At 38.5% G+C, this 20,931-nt stretch overlaps 1 protein-coding gene across 1 annotated transcript in view; it reads left to right on the top strand.

Moving 5' to 3' along the window:
- Positions 1 to 11,299: 11,299 nt before the first annotated feature.
- LOC139740301 (popeye domain-containing protein 3-like) overlaps positions 11,300 to 20,931 on the top strand; it is a 40,483-nt gene continuing 30,851 nt past the window's right edge. Inside the window, exon 1 of the mRNA XM_071650883.1 lies at positions 11,300 to 11,665. The gene's annotated coding sequence lies outside the window, so the exon portion shown is untranslated. The remainder of the gene's footprint in view (positions 11,666 to 20,931) is intronic.

Here is a 20,931-nt window from a genome sequence, read left to right as displayed (position 1 = left end):
CGCAACAACTGTCGTTATTGGAGTAAGAACTTCTATTCCTTCATTCGTATCTATGCTTCCTTTTTATACTACACATGTCATTGTAGTGATTCGTGTCTTCTTAACCATCAGCGGCTAATCGGGCGATGGTCAGCTTTCAACTTTTAATTACGCAGCAGCCAACACCTTCAAAGTGAATCTTAAAAGCCTGCAGAAAGAATCTTCGGGTGGGGGGGGGGGGGGGAAGGGGGTATTTTACGCCTTACAATCCCCATGCTTTTATTCTTCTTCTTTTTTCTGTCTTCTTCTCTGCCTCTTACACTGTCTGCAATCAGTGACACAAGAACGAACATAATTATGAAATATTCATCTCTACCCTTATCTTTCTGCTATGCCAACTATGTATGTGTGAGTGTATATCTATCTATCTATATGTTTGTTTGCTTCCTAACGACTGTTACATTGCTGCATTACGTAATGTAATGGTGTGCACGAGTATATACGTCCAGTGTGTGGTAGCCCCGACTGAAGATATACTATTAAATGCAGATGTTCATTATGGGGTGGGGGGGGGGGGGGGGGAATGGGGTGACGAAGACATTACATTCTGACATTTATTGTATCCGTTGACTATTTTTGTCCCCGCCGAACGAGTTCGAGCAGGGGACTATGAAACGGGCTCAGTACGTGTGTGTGTCCGTGTGTCCGTCCGTGTGTCCGTCCGTCCGTCCGTCCGTCCGTCCGTCCGTGTGTCCGTGTGTGCGTCCGTGTGTGATCAAAATCTTCAATTTGCTACTTCTCTGTCATTTATGAGCCAATTTTGATTCTGTTTGCTTTATATGATAGCACTACATGGGAGCTTTGAAACTTCTACACAGAATTTCAGTCGTGACCTTTGACCTTGACCTTTGACCTATATTGTACATTTTGCTACAAAATGCTACTCCTTCGCCATTTCTAACCCGATTTCGATTCCGTTTGCTTTATGTGATGGCACTAGGTGAGGGCTTCAAAACTTCTACACAGAATTTTGACCTTTGACTTCTTTGACCTTTGACCTTGATTTTTTGACCTATATTGTACATTTTGCTACAAAATGCTACTCCTTCGCCATTTCTAACCCGATTTCGATTCCGTTTGCTTTATGTGATGGCACTATGTGAGGGCTTCAAAACTTCTACACAGAATTTTGACCTTTGACTTCTTTGACCTTTGACCTTGATTTTTGACCCATATTGTACATTTTGCTACGAAATGCTACTCCTTCTCCATTTTTAACCCGATTTCGATTCCGTTTGCTTTATATGATGGCACTAGTTGAGGGCTTTAAAACTTCTACACAGAATTTTGACCTTTGACCTCTTTGACCTTTGACCTTGATTTTCGACCTATAATGTGCATTTTGCTACAGATAGCTACTCCTTCGCCATTTCTAACCCGATTTCGATTCCGTTTGCTTTATGTGATAGCACTAGGTGAGGGCTTCAAAACTTCTGCACAGAATTTTGACCTTTGTCTTCTTTGACCTTTGACCTTGATTTTTGACCTATATTGTACATTGGCTACAAAATGCTACTCCTTCGCCATTTCTAACCCAATTTCGATTCCATTTGCTTTATGTGATGGCACTAGGTGAGGGCTTCAAAACTTCTACACAGAATTTTGACCTTTGACTTCTTTGACCTTTGACCTTGATTTTTTACCTATATTGCACATTTTGTTACAAAATGCTACTTCCGGCGGGGACATATGTTACGCACCGCGTAATTTCTACTTTTCCTTGTTATGTCTTATATGCATAGGATTATGTTATGTATACAGGCATATAAATGTGTGTATACAAAACATACTCCTAAATATGTGTATACTCCTTTTTGGTGTCTTGTTTCTAAATCATGCGCTTTCCTCGCCAGGGTAAAGCGTTTTAAGTCTAATGCCATTTTAGGTTTTTATCACATCATATATATATATATATATATATATATATATATATATATATGTTGATAAGGTAGTCCACGTGTTGGCAAGATAAAAAGATAAGTAACAAAGCTGCAACAAAGTTCATGCTGTATTCACCAACGGTTTATTTCTTCACACAAATTTTCGGGCGTCTCGCCGCCCTTTCTCAAGTGTTGATACTCAACAGTATCAACACTTGAGAAAGGGCGGCGAGACGCCCAAAAATTTGTGTGAAGAAATAAACCGTTGGTGGATACAGCATGAACTTTGTTGCAGCTTTGTTACTTATATATATATATATATATATATATATATATATATATATATATATATGTATAATATTATTTACAAAAGTATATATATGTTTGCATATATATATATATATAGATATATATATATATATATTATATACATATGTATATATATATATATATATATATATGCAGAAACTTGCGGTTACTTCGTACTCACGTTGTCACTATTAAGGAGACTACACGGAGAAAAAGAAAATGTGAAATCGAAATTATCCAGTCACGCATGATGCCCTGTATACATATCTTTCCCCTCAGGGAAATACGTGTTAACAATAAGGCTGCAGCAGCATAGACTTCCAGAATGTATTTTTCCTTCTATTTTTCGAAATTATTATATCCAGCTCAATTTTGCTATCTTAAACACTCTACAATTGTAAATCATCCTAACGATGTCGCCAGTACTGTTACTTCTACCCTTGTGATTTTTACTGCTGCTACTCATAATTTGACATGTAAGCCGTATTTTTAAAGCCTGAAGTATGATCTACAGGGGTGAATCTTTCTCAGGGAGGAGACGAAGGTGTAACCTTGTTTATGCTTTACGTTGAAACTCACTCCCATTTCAAATTAATTTTGTCTGAATAAATTCATTGTTTTGCTTCCATTTCTTCTCCGTTGTATTCACGAAAGTTCTTCTTCTTTTGACGGCCACATCAATTACTAATAAGTGTGTTGTCACTAATGTTGATTTTTACTTTTACCGCTGAGCTACGGTTACTCTTCTAATACTACTACAACTACTACACTCTTCCTCCTCCTACTACAACTACTTTACTATCACTACCACGACTACGACCGCTACTACTTCTCCTGCTGCTGCTACTACTACTACTATTGTAAATGCTAATGCTGTAATGCAGCTGCTCCTATAAAAATCTGCTCCTTCAGAGTCACTCCTACTCCTCCTTTGCCTTCATACTTTATCTGTAATTCCTCTTATTTCTTTTGTATCACATATATATATAATTTGTATTATATTAAAGATAATATATTTCTTTATTTCTGTTCAGACTATAATTTTAACTTCTATGTCGCATAGTTTGCAGGAGAAGGACAACTCACATTGACCATTGCTATACACAGTAACTAGGGCCCCACATCTTATCAATGCAATGCAACTGCCATGGCTGAAGTTCTTGTACCTATTCAGACATAAATATGTTTGTATGTCTTAAGCATTGACATTGTCCTAAATTTCAATCTGGCATAATTGCATGCTCAGGCTCCCCTACCCCTTCCCCCTGTCACAACTCATGCAGATGTTTAGCCATGGACAAGTGCTAAAATGTGGTCCTCTCTTATAAATGATCTGCTCTTTGAGTCGGATTGATTCCAAAGGGCAAGGATGTGTGTCCTGCTGTGACTACCTCATTTCCCACAGCCTGTTTAACTCATCGAGTAGGAGAAATCACATATTGATTGCTGTTGTACATAATCAATCTCTCCAAATTAATAACTATCCCATTCATATTAGTGTTTTAGAGAGTTAAGTAAATATACTTTTTTTTCACTTCAACCTGTTGCTGTTCTTATGTAATTGCCCCAATTCGGTTGAAGATTTACCGTTGAGCCCCTCAATGGCTTAAGTTGTGGCTGAGCCTTATAGTCTTTATAAAAAGCGACACCTTTTTGAAATTATTGAAGTAATTTTCCTTGTCAATTTGGCCAATTTTAGTAACTTTGTTTTTCGTATTTTGGGGCAGATTGAGTAAATTTGACAATTTTTTATGCTTTATTTTACAAAAATGTCCACAAAATCTCGTGTAGTGTGATATTGTTTCGAGTCTGAAACTAAAGAAAGGGTAAACGAATGTATCGTAATAAGCATTTGATTTAATGATGTGAACATTATCATAATCATTATATATTCATATCTTTTAGTTGTTCTGTATTATAGATATGTTCCCCAAAATAGGTTAAGCTTCTTATTCTAACTCGTTAACAACCAGCCAGTCATTTTGAATCTCTCTTGAATTTCTCTCTTTGAATATCTCTTGTTTATGTATCAATTATAATGAAATCTCACTAATAAACAACATAAAACAAATGTCTATCCCTTGAAGAAATTTGTACATAAGTGCAAATCAAGCTGTATTATGTATATATATATATATATATATATATATATATGTGTGTGTGTGTGTGTGTGTGTGTGTGTGTGTGTGTGTATGTATGTAGCTGTATGTACGTATGCATTTACATACAATATAAGATTAGTGACAGAGCATATACCCAGTGGGGTAATTCTTATTGCTATTTCATTTTTTTTTTTGGGGGGGGGGCAATTTCTATTCGCGCATCCCCATGTCTTTACCATATTATTATCTATCTTTTATAGGTATAGGGATGACGTAAAATATGTTTTCCCTGTAAAGTTGCTGGTGATTTTGCAATGAGACACGAGTCGATTGTCTTTCCGTCTGGCAGACATGTCCAGTTTGGCACATGCTTCACAGATATTTCCGAAGGGCGGCATCGAACATCGAACAAAAGAAATAGGAAGTCCATCTTCTTGAACCTCGCTGATGAAACTGACAATAGCTTGCACTTTAATGAGTGCACCGAAATGGGAACATCTGGAAAGGGAAGTCACATGATACGTGTCGTGTAATTGAGGAGATTTTTAAAGATAAGACACGACTAATACAACTAAAATAATGCCCATGGATGGAAACATGGGAGAGGGAAATGCAAAGGAGTAATACAATTTTTGCGCTTATTTTGTTTGTTTGAGTATGTGTGTGTGTGTGCTTTTATTGTAAGATTGTAAGATTGTAAGATATTTTTGACTCTATCGACACCCTCGTGGGGTATGAGAGTATAAACATATTTACAATATATGAATACAAAAATATGAATGATTAATGTGCATGTACATGTTAGAATAACAGATATAAATAAACATGTTTACAAAACAAGGCGTAAAGGACGTTTAACTATTCTACCACTACGTGTACACACATTCACATCTACTTTACTTTCTACAAAACTACTGTCTTTCTTCTTTGGTTTTGAAAACAACTGAAACATTATAATTCTGACAAATTTGGCTATTTTTTTTTTCAAATGGCAAGCATTTGCTGAATTGAATAGTTTGGCCATATGTAATGCACTTGGTCTACTGGCCGTCAAGCTACTTGGTAAATGCAGTAGTCTCTCCTTGTGGAAAAAGGGACAAACAAAGATATAATAGCAGTCGGCTATAAATGTTTGACCTTTTACCTAACCTATAAAGATGCACATTACCTTCCACTTACTGGTACCACCTTTCCGACAAAAAAAACAAAACAAAACTGGACCGTGATGCTACAATGACGTCTGCTTCACCCAGAAATTCCTTTCTCTGAATACAATGGAATATCGTCATTTTCCTGCAATCAGCTGTCAAACGCAAACTAAAACAGTTTTCATTCAGTAAGGGTACATCCTTACAAGTGACAACAACATGACATGTTTCCTGATGACACAATTTCCTGAAGAAGTAAACTGTGTCATAACATCACATCACAAAACAAAACAAGAAAGGTCGCACCCCTTGATTTTACGTGCGAACTCTAAAAAGGACAACCAAGTCAATCTTGAGTTGCTGTTCTTTTTAAGATATTTTCAGTATAAGCTGTCCTTCTTTTACATTATTTCTAAGTTTAGAATCATAAAATGAATGAAAAGATATGTTTTAAGAGGATTTTCTACAACTTTCTTTTTGTAGAGTAGTGAGACCAGTTACGTTTTAGAGGCCCCATTTCATTTCTTGAAAATCCTTTGCACGCTCTTCGCTTTCAAATCTAATAACTTTTGAAGAGATAATGCTACTGCTTTGAAAGTTGGCATTAATCATGGTCAGAATGTGTTAATTGTGCATGCTTGATATCATCGTAATCTGGTCATCCCTTCATTGTTGCTCAGGTGGTTTACATCTGTTTTGTGTCTTATTTATATCACAGCTAGCAAGGCTTGGTACAGATTATTAGAAAGCACTTCAATACGGGTGCTGTTCGTTATTCCGAAGGTTCGCTATTCCGAAGGTTCGTTGTTCCGAAGGGTCGTTAATCCGAAACACGCAAATTCCCTATGCCTAGAGGTTCGTTAATCCGAAAATGAAAAAGGTTTCGTTAATCCGAAAATTTGTGGCGTTATTCCGAAGGTTCGTTATTCCAAAGATCGGTTAATCCGAAAATGAAATTCGGAACGATGAACCTTCGGAATAACGAATCTTAGGAATAAAGAGCCTTCGGAATAACGAACCTTCGGAATAACGAGCTGTAACCCTTGAATACACTTTCCACACTTTTCCAGAGCGTGTACTTTCTTTCCAATATATAGATAGGTATTAGGAGATTCCATTTGAATAAAATTTGAGTTAAACTGTTGAATAAAAAGAAAAGTACTGACAGGGTCATGAACTACAAGGGATTTGTAACTGCTGCAGGTCATATACATTACTAATCTTTTTGTAATGATTTCCTTTTCTGAAATCTGGGTCCCCCCCCCCAAAAAAAAAAGGTGATATTTTTTATATTGTAAGTGGGAAAAAATAGAATAGCTCCTGGGGTTTATAATATATCTGTAAAGATGATGAAACAAGAATATTCCTTACATTTAAAGCCGCTTTGTTTTATTTTCAACCATAAATTGTGGACTGGCTTATTCCCAAACCAATGGAAAATGCATGTGTAACTCGTATATTTCAGCACAGTGACAAACGTCCCTAGTATAGAGGTGACAGATTATAGCCCTACCTCGGTGCTTTCTTGTTGATCAAAGAACTGAAAACATACAGTATATTATAACCGAGTCAAAATAAATGATAATCCTATTTTAGATGATCATAAAAATGGATTCCGGAATATTACTTAATTTCTTTTGCTCTAATGCACAATTCGAACAAAGTTGGTGATTCCTTTGCTGAAGAGAAATTATTTCTAGCTGATGTATTTATCAACCTCTACGTCAAAGACATTTACACCATTAATCACAATATTTTGTTATATGAATTAAACCATTATGGAATACTTGGAGTCGCAAATGTCTGGTTCGCAATTATCTGTCCAACCGCCTTCAGTATACTGAATATATGTCTATTTGAATTAAAAAACTAAAAAAAAATCAGGACCACTCAGTGGCAAAAGTGACATAAGTAATGTTGTTGTCGCATTTTCTTATATCGTATAATGTGCAGATGACACAACCATCCTTTGCTCGGACTATGATTTACTCTCATCATGTGATCAAGTAAAGTTGAAATTAATCACGTTAACATGTGGTTGAATGGAGATAGACTTTCCGTTAAAATTGGCAGACGTGATTGTATGTTATTCAGTAATCGTCTACGATCTGCTGATCTAACGGAATTCGGTTTTACATTGACTGGTGTTAATCTTCCAGTGTTGATGTAGCAACATTTCTTGGAGTATGTCTGGATTGTAGACTATCATGGAAGGACCATAAGAAATGAGGTTCGACAGAGAATAAAAAATGCCTGTTCACGGCACTACGTTACGGGCAATCGAGACTGCCATGGCCGCCGGGAACATGATGTAAATGTAGCGTAAAAATACCTGGTCAGCTATCTTTAATCTTTAGATTTTCTATAACATACTCTTTTGACCTAGTGTTCAGTGATTTCTGTGTCTTGACATGAAGATCCTTTAATAGTCGATAAAAAGTTACCGACTCTAGAATTACCCAACAATTTGCTAATGGTCGCCGACTAGATTATGACAACAATTATTACCTATACGAGGTAGTTTTGCGAGGCAATTGCAGTTGGTATCTTGCAGGGTCGTGGAGGTCAGCAGTCAATATTCGTTGGAATTTTGCTTCTTCCGGGTTTCGCCATTCACTTTACATTTAAACATTCCGGTCGACCACAAAGAGAAAACATTCAAGGACGTCGCTGAGTGTCAGTTACACGCACCGCAGAAGAACGCCGATAAATCAATTCATACAAGGTCGACCACTTCCAGCAGCACTATTGTCAAATAATGACTAGTCCATTTGTGCACAGTGACCATCAGTTATGACAACTCTCCAAATTGAAACAGAAGCAAAAATAAAGTGTAAAACCATTCAGATGTTTGAAGTTCGCATGTTACAACTACATATGTTTCTTGGAAGTTGGAGTTGAATGATATACATTGATGAACAATTTTTCAATTATTCGACATGTAGGTGATGATCTACAGGTAGTCAAATGTGGTTTGATCTATATCATAGTGTATAGCCCTATTCACATATTTTCTTAATTTACCTAGGGGAAAGGTACTGAGTAATAATCATGATATTGAGTGGCCTTGAGGGAGATACCAGATGAATATTGCCCGCACTGAAAGAATATTTTCTGGTATCTCCCTCGAGGCCAGTCAATATCATATAATTAACATCTTTTTTTTTTTTTAGTGTCCGCGTTCACGTGCCATTCTACTTTAAAGGGACCCAACAGTTTTGGCTGAGACCTAATTTCAGGTTATTAACATTTTTAGGTGGAATAATGAAAAAGCTCTTATGAAATGTCTAAGAGCTTGTAATTTCAAGGGGAATTCAATGTTTATTTGATGAAAATTGGTTTTGAAATGGATGAGATAGCCAGAACAACGCGATCCTAATAAAGGGTAAGGTTCAACTTTTATAAAGATTGTTATGTTTTACTTTTTTGTTTCTTTTTAGATTTCAGCTATTCTTAAACAGATTTTCATCAAATAAAAAGAAATAATCAAATGAATTCTCTTAGAATGGTATGCTCTGTACTATTTCACTAGTATTTTCTTGATATCTTGCAAAAAGTTAGAAGCCTAATCCTCATCTCAACCAATACTATTTGACTGTCACGACTGTGGTGATTGGGTTCAGTCGCGATTAAGAAGTAAACACTCTGTCCATGGGATAGGACTTGAAATCAATGAAATGCAGGGAGTGCACATTGACGCTACCAGGCTTATTGCTAAATTTCGTTCACGTGAGTCTGTTACTCCCACTGCTGAGGGACTTGGATATTATGCTAAGAAATCGTCAGCGATTACACTATTAAGGGATAGTACAGTATTGGTGGAGATGAGAATTGGGCTTTTAACTCTTTGTGAGAGACCAAGAAAACACGTATGAAATAGTACAGAGACTACCATTGCAGATGAATTCATAGTTTATTGGATGAAAATCGGGTTTGAAATAACTAAAACATCCACAAAAAACAAAACAAAGTAAAACAAAGCGATCGTAATAAAATGTGGGTCCCACACTTTATTGAATCGCTCTGTTATGGGTATCTCAGGCATTGCAATTTTCATCAAATAAACGTTGAATTCCTCATGGAATTACATGTTCTTTCATATTTCAAAGAGGTTTCTCATTATCTCACCAAAAAATGTTAGAAACCTGAAATTAGGTCTCAACCAAAACTATACAATCCCTTTAAGAATCTTTTGTCAACTTTTGAAATAAAGTTTGAGAAATTGCACCGATCTACCCTCAACAACAAATAACGGAATAATTATACTCACCTTGCCAGAGAATTTGTAATCTAACAACAAATCACTCCTTATAGTTCCTTCTACCAATACCAAATCTTGCGGTTCATGATCTTTTCAGTCAGTATCCCCTCAGCTGTGGAATAATCTACATGTACGTGTAAAATAAACTAACTCAACAGAAAAATTCAAATCTCTGTGAAACTTATCTGTTCATTTAATGATCTCATGCCTTAGGATGTAGTAATCACAATAGTCATAATAATGGATTATATCTGAACATTTGCAACTGTTCATTACAGTTCAGTTTGTGTTCCTTCTTCTTTCCTTTTTTTTATTTCTCAGCGCTTAGAGACTTTTTAATGTAATAAGCGTTTATAATGTGTATAATAATAATGATAATAACACTAATAATAATTGGTATTATGTTGATAATGATGATGATGATGATGGTGATGATGATTACTATTATTATCATCATCATTATTGTACATGCATACATATTTTTCTTTACTTGTTTATTCATTAAAATGGAGGTCCCATGTGTGAGAGAGTCATAACAGCTACTCACGATATAAGAAATACTTTTATGTATGAAACAAATCACCGTATGGTCGGTTGAGAAAAATAAGGGCGTTAACGCCACAGGGTTAATGTATAAACTCTGTCCAGCGTCTATGTTGGTGTTGTATAGCTTCAAATTCTATGTTGTAGCTTTACAATGGAACCTCTTACCGCGTGCCTGGGTATACCAACATGTCGCCTGCGCAGTGGTATATACATCAAAAGCAGCAATATGCCATCTCAGTCGCTAATTGTTCTGACGTGAAGATGTATGGATTAATGAGAAGCGCAGCCGACGCTTTTAATTCGAGCGGAGGATCGTTTAAAGGTATAGAAAGCACACTGGAGCTCGGTATAGTTCGGATACCCATCACGGCAACACGACATCGACTGTTCTACCTTTGCGATATGAGAAATAAATAGCATGAATGGGTCTTTGATGCAATCATGCTGTATTAAAAACATAAATTTTAATAAACATGGAAAAATACCATCATGCATTGGGCGATAAGATTTGGGGATCCCTGCAGCTTTTTATTGTAGCTATCTAACAAGCAGTTGAGTAGTTTGGAATGAGGGAGGGAGATAGTGAATATTTGTTTGAATTGTGAAAGGGGAGAGAGAGAGAGAGAGGAGGAGGAGGAGGAGGAGAAGGGGGGGGGGGGGCGTTGGAAAAAGCCGCACGTTTAAGTATCCGACGTATCAGCTGGTAACGACCGAGCAGTCTGTGTGGCGTTCTTGACATACCGACCGTTCCTAAGCTGTACGCCACGGCCACAATGTCTGTACGTTGCTCACGACATATGTATGTGTGGTTCCATCTCGCATCGTCTGTATGCAAAAGACATCTCGCGCTGCAGCGCCTATAGTTCTTCCTCATTTTCAAAACATTTTTCTCCTCTTAAAGCCGCTGTTCAAAGCGGGCACGAAGGCTTGTCGACTCGCAGGAAAAAAATACGACGTACATCTTCACGAGCAGACGATGGACTACAGGCATTTAACTACTGGGAGAACGCCAAAGCGTTCGTCGCATATAGCTCCGCTGGTCGGGTTATCAGTAGAGCTTTCGTATTATCTATTTTGAATGAGTAATGTCTTCGTTGGGAAATACCATGATTGTGTAATACACGCAGGCTTCAGAGATACCTGCTCTTGGAAGTATTCATATATTTGCTGTGTGACGACGGCGAGGCATATGAACTTCCAGCACGGGGTGATGTGCGCAGTAAATTCTCTCTGAGACCGTCGGATATGACAAGTTATGCGGACTAACACGTGCAGACATTGTTGCGGAAAGTAATCGGTTCATCACCCGTACCTCTTTCTCTCTAGCACCCCCCTGTACTTACAACACAGAGGTTCTACCCGACAGTACTCTACACTGTGGTAAGAAGGCCAAAATTGAAAAAAAAATGGTAGTGTTTTTGCTGTTTACACTATCTGTTTTTCCGTCAAATATGACCGTACCGTTGATGAAATACATGTATTTAATAGGATATGTAACTTATGTAACATCCTCCCTCATTGTTGTTGTTGTTGTATTATTATGCACGGATTTGCATGTTCACTCCAAAATCCACACTTGTTTAATCTCATTTTGTAGGGACATGAATTTTCGTGATAGGGCTGACCTCTGAAGCAGCGGTGAATTACAAACCTAATGATACTCATAAGTTCATAAATATGTTCCCAACGATATCACACCTCCGGCAAATTGTTAATCAAATGGTAATAGGCCTACCTTGTGCGACCAAGCCGCCGTGAACCATATGTAGTATAGTGTTGCTGTTATGTACACTGTGTGGCGAATTCGAATGCCAAACGATGACCAGGCAAACAAGTATATAGCAGAAACTTGTATATACCCCTTACGTTATGATGTTAGTGTGCCCACCGCCCCCGTCCCCCCCCCCCCCCCTCCGCCTCCTTTCGTAAACTCGTCCTTGAACTTATGAGGGTGAGGCACATTAATGAAGTCTGCTTTAAATGTTAAAGGAAATATCAACAGGAAGTATGTCACGCCAATAGTGGTGACACATTATCTGTTCATTATGCATCATGATGTAAAAATCGGAAAGACGTTGACTGACCATTGATAATCTACGTAGTGTCTGAGTCAGTAGTGCAGTCTTATGAAGAATGCTGCTAATTTGATGAAGTCTACGTGCAGAAATTAATTGGTGAGTAGACAGTCACTGATCAGATTAAACAATAGTAAAGTGTGAGTGTGAAACAAAGAACAATCTCGGTGCATAAATAATATTGGTGAAAAGGCTGGAGAAAAAAAAATCGGTCAGGAATCGAGCATCGAAAAATGAAAGAATGGAACCTAATATTTCTATAGTAAATGGGCTAGGAAGGGTGTGGGCAATGGTTTCTTCAATTAAGTACAAATGGATTGTATTCTTATACATAACCATAGCAACTAGGAATTGACGGTAGGCATGGTAGGAAGGCGTTTTATTCCTTGGTCTTCAAACTACTTGGGATTCCCTCAGTCACGGAGGAATCAATGCAAGGAGTTCAGACAGACACTTGAATTTGATCTTCCTTCTATAACAGGTCTCCTGGACAGACGTGATTTGTTTGGAGAGCACCCACGTTTCAGGCGTGAAAATAAAGCCTAACCAATGCCGAGAGCTTGTCTAGTTTTTCATCAACGCATTCATTTTTGTGTTTGCCTGCACATGTATGTAGTCATTCATTCATTAACATGCGTATGTAGGCCTATTTGTGTATCTCTGCCGTGTTTATGGTGTGAATGATGTATGTATGTTAGTGTGTATAAATGTTCATCTAGTCATCGGTCCAGTCATGTCTCCTCCGTCAAGTCTTTATCGAAGGAGAAAGAAAAAGAAAGATAAATAAGGCACATAATGCTTTGATACCACTCATTCCATGCTCGCTTTAAAGACACACGCAATATTCATGGAGAATAGAAACTTTCTATGTGACTGTATAAAGTTATCTGTTTTGAAGTGTTTTGTTTGGGACGAGTTAGCATATCTAAAGAGTCTTTCAGTGAAGTAAAAGTCATTCAGAAAAGTCATTCAGTGAAGTAAAAAGTAACCATTGACTTTTTTTCCGCCGTGTGAATAGATAATAATGTACACATTAACAGCTAACACCAGACACGCAGACAGACACACACACACACACAGACATGTATAGGCCTGCATAAATAAGGCCCTATAACTATATATATGTATATATATATATATATATATATATATATATATATATATGTATATATGTATATATATATATAATACATAAACGTATTACATAAATGTATATAGTAGTGTAGTAACAGTAATACTGATAATAATAATAGTAATAATAATAATAATAATAATAGTAATAACAGTAATAATGATAATGTATCTTCATAGGAAATATCATTTATAGATGGAACAGATATAATGAAAGAAGAAATAACATTTATGAATAGTTTTCTGAATTGAATATAGCATCAGCAATAAGTTGTTCACTTCCGTGTATGAACAGGAAATTGACCTCGTTGCCATGTTCCCCACTAGACAGGGAAATTTCCTTGGCATGTCCCTCGCAAACTCATGCCCACACTATGTCAACAAATCCCGCCTGTAGGCGCCTACAGATATTCGTCATTATGAAATCGCATTTATAATTACAGATGTAATATCAACAATGATGTATTCACAATGTACCGTGTCTGTCAGTGTCAGTGTTACTTCCGGACAGCCGGTGCAGCTAAAAGAGAGTTGTTATCTTTTCTTTATAACATTTCTCCTTTTTGAAGAGGTACAATTAACATTAAACCAAAGCGATAGAGTTCGGGACTAAAGCAAATAGGAGGTGAGCTTATTCTTGAATGTTAGGAAAGGGGTCTCCATTCTCAGTTTCACAGGCAGCGGATTCCAAGAAGAAGATATCCAGACTATGGTGAAGGATGTTTCCCCCATGAATGATGTAATACAGGGTACTCTCAGGGTGACAGCAATGATGATATCGAGTTGGATTGTATTCACGGAGCTGAAGGTGGCTTGGGTATAAGGAACGAAGAACTATAGGATCAAAAGCTTGTGGAGTATTCACTGTTGGAGATGAAGACAGTGCAATTAATGAATAACATGAGGGGTGTGTGGGATATGAGACATCCAACCTTCACGGCGGACACAAGTGAAACGGAAAACATATTTCTGGGATAACAAGGATAATAATGATGACGTCATGGTCGCAATCTTAACCCAGAGTATATCTTTTCAGTGTCAGCACTGTTCTTTCAGAGAACTCTGCGTTTAATCATCATTCATGGGTACCTGGCCCATCATTGGCCAGGTACCCATATTTTCACCTGAGTCGAGAGGGACATCATGGGTTAAAACATCTCGTGCAAGGACGTGAGCACTAAGCATGGGAATCGAACCCGGTACCTGCGTTTGAAGTCAAGACTTTTATCCACTAAACTACCCTGCCCCAACTCCCTTCAGATGAAGGTAACATGGACATCATTTAGAGAGAGGATAACAAGGTGCCAGAAGGATTAGTCAACAACTGCGATTGTGCAAGCCCTGCCATGTGGTCTGCAGTTGAATCTAGCCGACAAAAATACGAAGTACCTTCTGCGATTACCTCTTCCCGCGTCAACAAACAGTGGATTAATCATAAAATAAAACAATTATGCTGACAGAAACCGCACGCCTTTATCAGAGACCACTTTTGTCACCGTCTAAAAAAAAGAAGAAGAAAGAAAGCCAAGATTTGTACCCAATACACAGCACACAAGAAACGCATGCAAAAACCGTATAGGGAAGCCTATGAAATCTATATCAAATATAAAATTGTCCCAGATCTCAAGTCTAATTTCAAGGGCTTCCGGAGCCATATTTTAAGTAAATGTAGCAACAACAATGGTGTTGCCCCACCCCCTCCTTTGAGTTCGTCACCGCGCCACTTTACACCGGAAGTAAAGACACAAAGCAAACGAACTGAATGATCAGTTGTGTTCTATGTTTAACAAGGGCGAAGATCCAGACACTCTGTCTGATCTTGACCAAAGACTTAAGAATTTCGACCCACACAAAGAACCAGGACCAGATAGCATTCAAGCACGCCTTCTCAAAGAACTTGCAGGCAGCCTCGATCGGTCCATCCACGACCAAAGAGCTCGATCTATACAGACAGAGGCACAGTACAAGAGATTTGGAAGTCGGCTACAGTTACACCAATCTGCAAGAAAGTAGACAGGATCAAACCAAATATACGTACCGACCCAACTCACAGTCAAATGCTGCAAACTACTGGAGCACATCATCTTTAGCTCATGAATGCGCCACGTAGAATCATGCAACGTCCTTCCTGAGGTGCAGAATGGATTCCATATAAAAGGACACTCATAAGAATCCTAACGAATAACTGTTACCATTAGTGGATACTCATTGACTTGTCTACTGCACAAAGTCAAGTACCGTGGCATTCAAGGCAACCTTCTCACCTTGGTAAGCATTTTCTGAAAGTGATTCCAGGGAGTAGTCCCAGGGGTTAGTAACCAGACGTTTCCCCTGTGTTATCCGGGGTGCCTTGTGGCACCGCAAAGGTTGCATACACAATGTCCTTCCATATCGGGCTATTTGCCGATGACTGCGTTACGTCTGTGTATGTGCAGAGCCATCAACAATCCTTTTGACGCCACACAGCTTCTTCAGAGGGACCGCACTACAGAGACATGTAAGGTTGGGAAAAAAAATATACTCTTTAGAGTACTTTAGAGCTGCTTCGTCATTTACAAGGACCCAACGCGTGGACAATATCGTCAAGAAAGGAACAAAATGTATCAGCATCCTCCGTCGCAACCCAGGCGAGTCCTCCCTGCTATTACAAATGCTAAAACACATTTGTTCGGAGGTGATTTAGCTCGGTCGGTATAGCGCGTCTGCCTCCAGACCTAAAGGATCCGGGCTCGATTCCTGAGTCTCACTGAGCAATGTTTTGTGCGTGTATCCGTGATACCCTGATCATGCCGTCCCCTGTAGTAAAAGACACTCCATTCTGCCCGTTGGATGAGACAGAAAATGGAGGTACCGTGTGCGAGACAGTAGCAACTCATGCACGTAAAAAAAAAAAAAAAAAAAAAAAAAAAAATCCCGCTTCATTCATTCATTCATCATCGCAAGGAGCAGGGTGCGTAACCTGGTGAAGTGGTCCCACCTCACATCCAATGGGACCCCATGGAAAACCAGTTAGCGGAGCTGAATGTGGGCTATATCCAGCCATCTTCTCAGATGGAACATGAAACAAACAAACAAACACACCCAAAACAGTTGAGTATGCCTTCCTACGCTGCTTACGGGGCCTAATACCCATAAAGACACTCTCAACATGCAAACATCGAAGATCCTCAGGCAAATGTTATGCATGATGTATGCCATTACCAACCACCTCATTGGCATTCCAGATGACCAACTCGATTTCCTTCAATGCACCAGCCAGAGGACATATCAGATGGTTTGTCTTCCCCATGTAAACAGGAACCGCAATGCTAAGGGGTACGTTCTTCCCAGACGGCGTTCCATCCATCTCTGGAACAGTCTGTACCCTGAAGTGCCCCGAGCTCACATTTACTTGAAGCCTTCAAATCCAGGATTAAAGGCATCGATATAGTCATTCAAACAGTCATCTTTAGACATGCGACTACCCATCAAAGCTACCCCTTTTATGACATAAGTCCAACGCATTTTGTTTGTTTGTTTGTTTGTTTGGTTGGTTGGTTGGTTGTCTGTCTCTTTATTATTTTTTGTGGGGAGTGCGAGTACTTCGGGTTATAGTACTTCGAGTAAACTCTGGGGGAGGGACATAACACTAGTGGAAGAAGAAAAAAATTGATATCGATTTTTTCTCCTAATTGATTATCTTCCTATGCAAAACGTAACAAAATTGCCAATTTAAAGTATCTTGGTTGTATGGACCAACCTTTCAATACGATACTGTAATAGTGTGAATATGAGTGAAGACTGGATTATGTAGATCTAGATATACGCACTAAATTCTTCGATAAAGTAACATTCTGTGAGTGATTAGATAAAACTTATTGAGTATTTCCCAAAGACAGTGCCGTTAATGAAAAGGGTTGGTAACATGCTGATAGGCAGTGCGTTTGAAAAAAGTTAATCCAACTTAGGAGGGCTACTATTTCATAGTTGTCAACTTAATGTATGTAGAGCGCAATGTTGGTTGTGAGGAAAGAGGAACTTTTCCTCTTTCCATTGGTACCTAATTATGCTGACAAATGACATGCATGACTGAGCACATGAACTTTGAAGACAACAGTGACAATTTGCACTTTTTCCAACTTTGAGTGTATCGTAAAGGAACAATGAATGTCTCACTGAATGGCTATGATCTGTCAATGAACATAATCAAATAAACAGGCCAGCATACACGACTGCAGGTTTGTGTTGAGGGTTTCTTCTAACCTTTTATGGTCCATTAACTTTTCAGGGCCACGTTGTTGATGACTTTGTCGCTCCCACAAAGGTTGACCCATTATCAATTTTTCTCTCTTCATATTCAAGTCATGGTTTGTCGCTGCGAGCTACGTGTGAAATATGAAAAGTGAAAATGGCCTGTGTGGGTTGGCCTGAATGGGAGTGATCAAGTTATCGACAGCGTGACAGTGTTAAAAGTTATGGACCATACAATGTTCGAAAACACTCTTAACACAAACCCTTAACACAAACCTGCATTCGTACTACTTTCTTTGACATGTTCTCATCCATTCAGTGAGGCATTCATTGTTCCTTCATGTGGCACTCAAACTTGGAAAAAGTGCAAATGTCATGGTTGTCTTTAAAGTTAATGTAATCAGTCATACATGTAATTTGTCATCATAATAGGTGTCAATGGAAAGAAGAAGAACTCCCCTTTCCTTACAACCAACACTGTGCTGTCCATAGCTGACAATATGAAATAGTGGCCCTCCAATTTCGTTTACCGTTTTGTTGATACGCACTGTATATATCTTGATAAAGACAGCATGCAATTCTCGAAATTTGTGTAAGTTGTTTAGTGTTGTAGTGTTTTATTTGTTTGTTTTTTATTGAGTTGAACACAATTGTAAAGCTCAGTCGGCAAAGTTTGTTAATTTCCAGGGTATTTTAGCCATCGCAATGTTAAAAAAAGTGTATTCAGTGTTCATTTCGTGATATGATTTATGATTTATTTTCATGACAGGAACTGTTATCACTAAAGAAAATTGCACTATGAGTTACATAGTAGCTGTAAGAACGTAATACAAAGCAAACGGATGAATGATTTTATGATTGTATAAACATTATATCCTATTATGTAATACATATATCTGCACCCTCATCTTCACCCACGAATTGTTATGAATCGACCAAACTAGAATTAAAGAAAACTCGAGGTGTATTCAAGCATGTTGCAACCTGTGCCAACTCTGTATCTAGATGAGCAAGGGAAAGCTGAATACCCTGGTGCTATCCAGATACTTCCTTCCTCTTTCTGATACCACACTTTCTATTACCCACCATCATTACATCCTCTATTACTCTATAAATAGTCTGAGGAATATCATTTTATGATAGTCCTTCTTGGAACTTATTCACTGTCTAAAAAAGAAAATAAATGCTTGAAAAAGGCAAATAAATCTCGGAATATCGGGCCAATATTTATGTATAACTAAAATACACGCAATGCTTCAGACAACTATGAAATTGGAAAGATTTCATTTTGTTACTTTGTCTGCATTTACGCATACATAAAACCAAGAAAACAATGCTCTCCACATCAAGAAACAAGAAAAAGAATCCTACACTTTAAATCAATAAGATCAAATGGAAAAAAGATTATTGTTACATCAATACTTAGTGTCTGCCATGGATAGTTAAGATTAAGCTTATTTTCAATCTCAGGGTAAGGTTATATTAAAACAAAAAGGGAACGTTAATTTCTATACTCAGTAACATTCACAGATTGACAAGGTATCGCGTATATTCCGAGCACACATACGCAAAATCAACGAGCACGAACGAGATAGTTGCGTTCTCCTGAATGTGATTCCTGGTTTTTTGTCGAGCCCACCGGAAGTGCGGAGAGACTAAGGGATCGCCTGCGGCGTCTGTCCGTCCGTCGTCCGTCCGTAACGCTACAAAAACTTGAATAACTCTCTACTGAGGACTTCAATTTCAATCAAACTTTGAGGGAAGAGTGGTTATGCAAAGTTACAGATTTTACCAAACATGAAGGTTACCTCAAGGTCAAAGGTCACAGGCAGGGGTCAATGAACTTTAGGGCGGAATGTTAAGTTTTTAGGGCACGTTTTGATTATGGCTCAAAACTTTTGATCCCTATATCCATTTGTGACCAAAGTTGGATGGTTGATGTCCCTTGGGGAGTTGAAGGTCACCACAAGGTCAAAGCTCACAGACAGGGGTCAACTAACTTTTTTAGGCCCAATGTTAAGTTTCTACTGCGCGTTTCAATTATGGCTCATAACTTTTGATCCCTATGTCTGTTTTTGACTAAACTTGGAAAGTAGATGTCCCTTGGGGAGTTGAAGGTCATCACAAGGTCAAAGGTCACAGACAGGGGTCAACGAACTTTTAGGGCCCGATGTTAAGTTTTTATGGCGCGTTTCGATTATGGCTAATAACTTTTGATCCCTATTTCTGTTTGTGACCAAACTTGGATGGTACATGTAGATGTCCCTTGGGGAGTTGAAGTTCATCACAAGGTCAAAGGTCACAGGCAGGGGTCAATGAACTTTAGGGCGGAATGTTACATTTTTAGGGCACGTTTTGATTATGGCTCAAAACTTTTGATCCCTATATCCATTTGTGACCAAAGTTGGATGGTTGATGTCCCTTGGGAAGTTGAAGGTCACCACAAGGTCAAATCTCACAGACAGGGGTCAACAAACTTTTAAGGCCCAATGTTAATTTTCTATGGCGCGTTTCAATTATGGCTCATAACTTTTGATCCCTATGTCTGTTTTTGACCAAACTTGGATAGTGGATGTCCCTTGGGGAGTTGAAGGTCATCACAAGGTCAAAGGTCACAGACAGGGGTCACCGAACTTTTAGGGCCCGATGTTAAGTTTTTACGATGCGTTTCGATTATGGCTAATAACTTTTGATCCCTATTTCTGTTTGTGACCAAACTTGGATGGTACATGTAGATGTCCCTTGGGGAGTTGAAGTTCATCACAAGATCAAAGGTCACAGACAGGGGTCAACGAACTTTTAGGGCCCGATGTTAAATTTTTATGGCGCGTTTCGATTATGGCTCATAACTTTTGATCCCTATGTCTGTTTTTGACCAAACTTGGATAGTGGATGTCCCTTGGGGAGTTGAAGGTCATCACAAGGTCAAAGGTCACAGACAGGGGTCACCGAATTTTTAGGGCCCGATGTTAAATTTTTATGGCGCGTTTCGATTATGGCTAATAACTTTTGATCCCTATGTCCGTTTGTGACCAAACTTGGCTGGTAAATGTCCCTTCGGGAGTTAAAGGTCACCACAAGATCAGAGGTCATAGGCAGGGTCAATGAACTTCCGGGAGTTAGAAAAACATTAATTTCCTCTACGCGAATGGGCTAGACACATTTTGGCACTTGCCTTGTTTATGGTGTTGTTGTTGGTGGTGGTGCGCT

Source organism: Diadema antillarum, unplaced genomic scaffold (assembly GCF_040938485.1).
Source record: "Diadema antillarum isolate AM-2024a unplaced genomic scaffold, OU_Dant_1.0 seq00000846_RagTag, whole genome shotgun sequence".
NCBI lineage: Eukaryota > Metazoa > Echinodermata > Echinoidea > Diadematoida > Diadematidae > Diadema > Diadema antillarum.
This window is presented reverse-complemented; position numbering and strand designations above follow the sequence as displayed.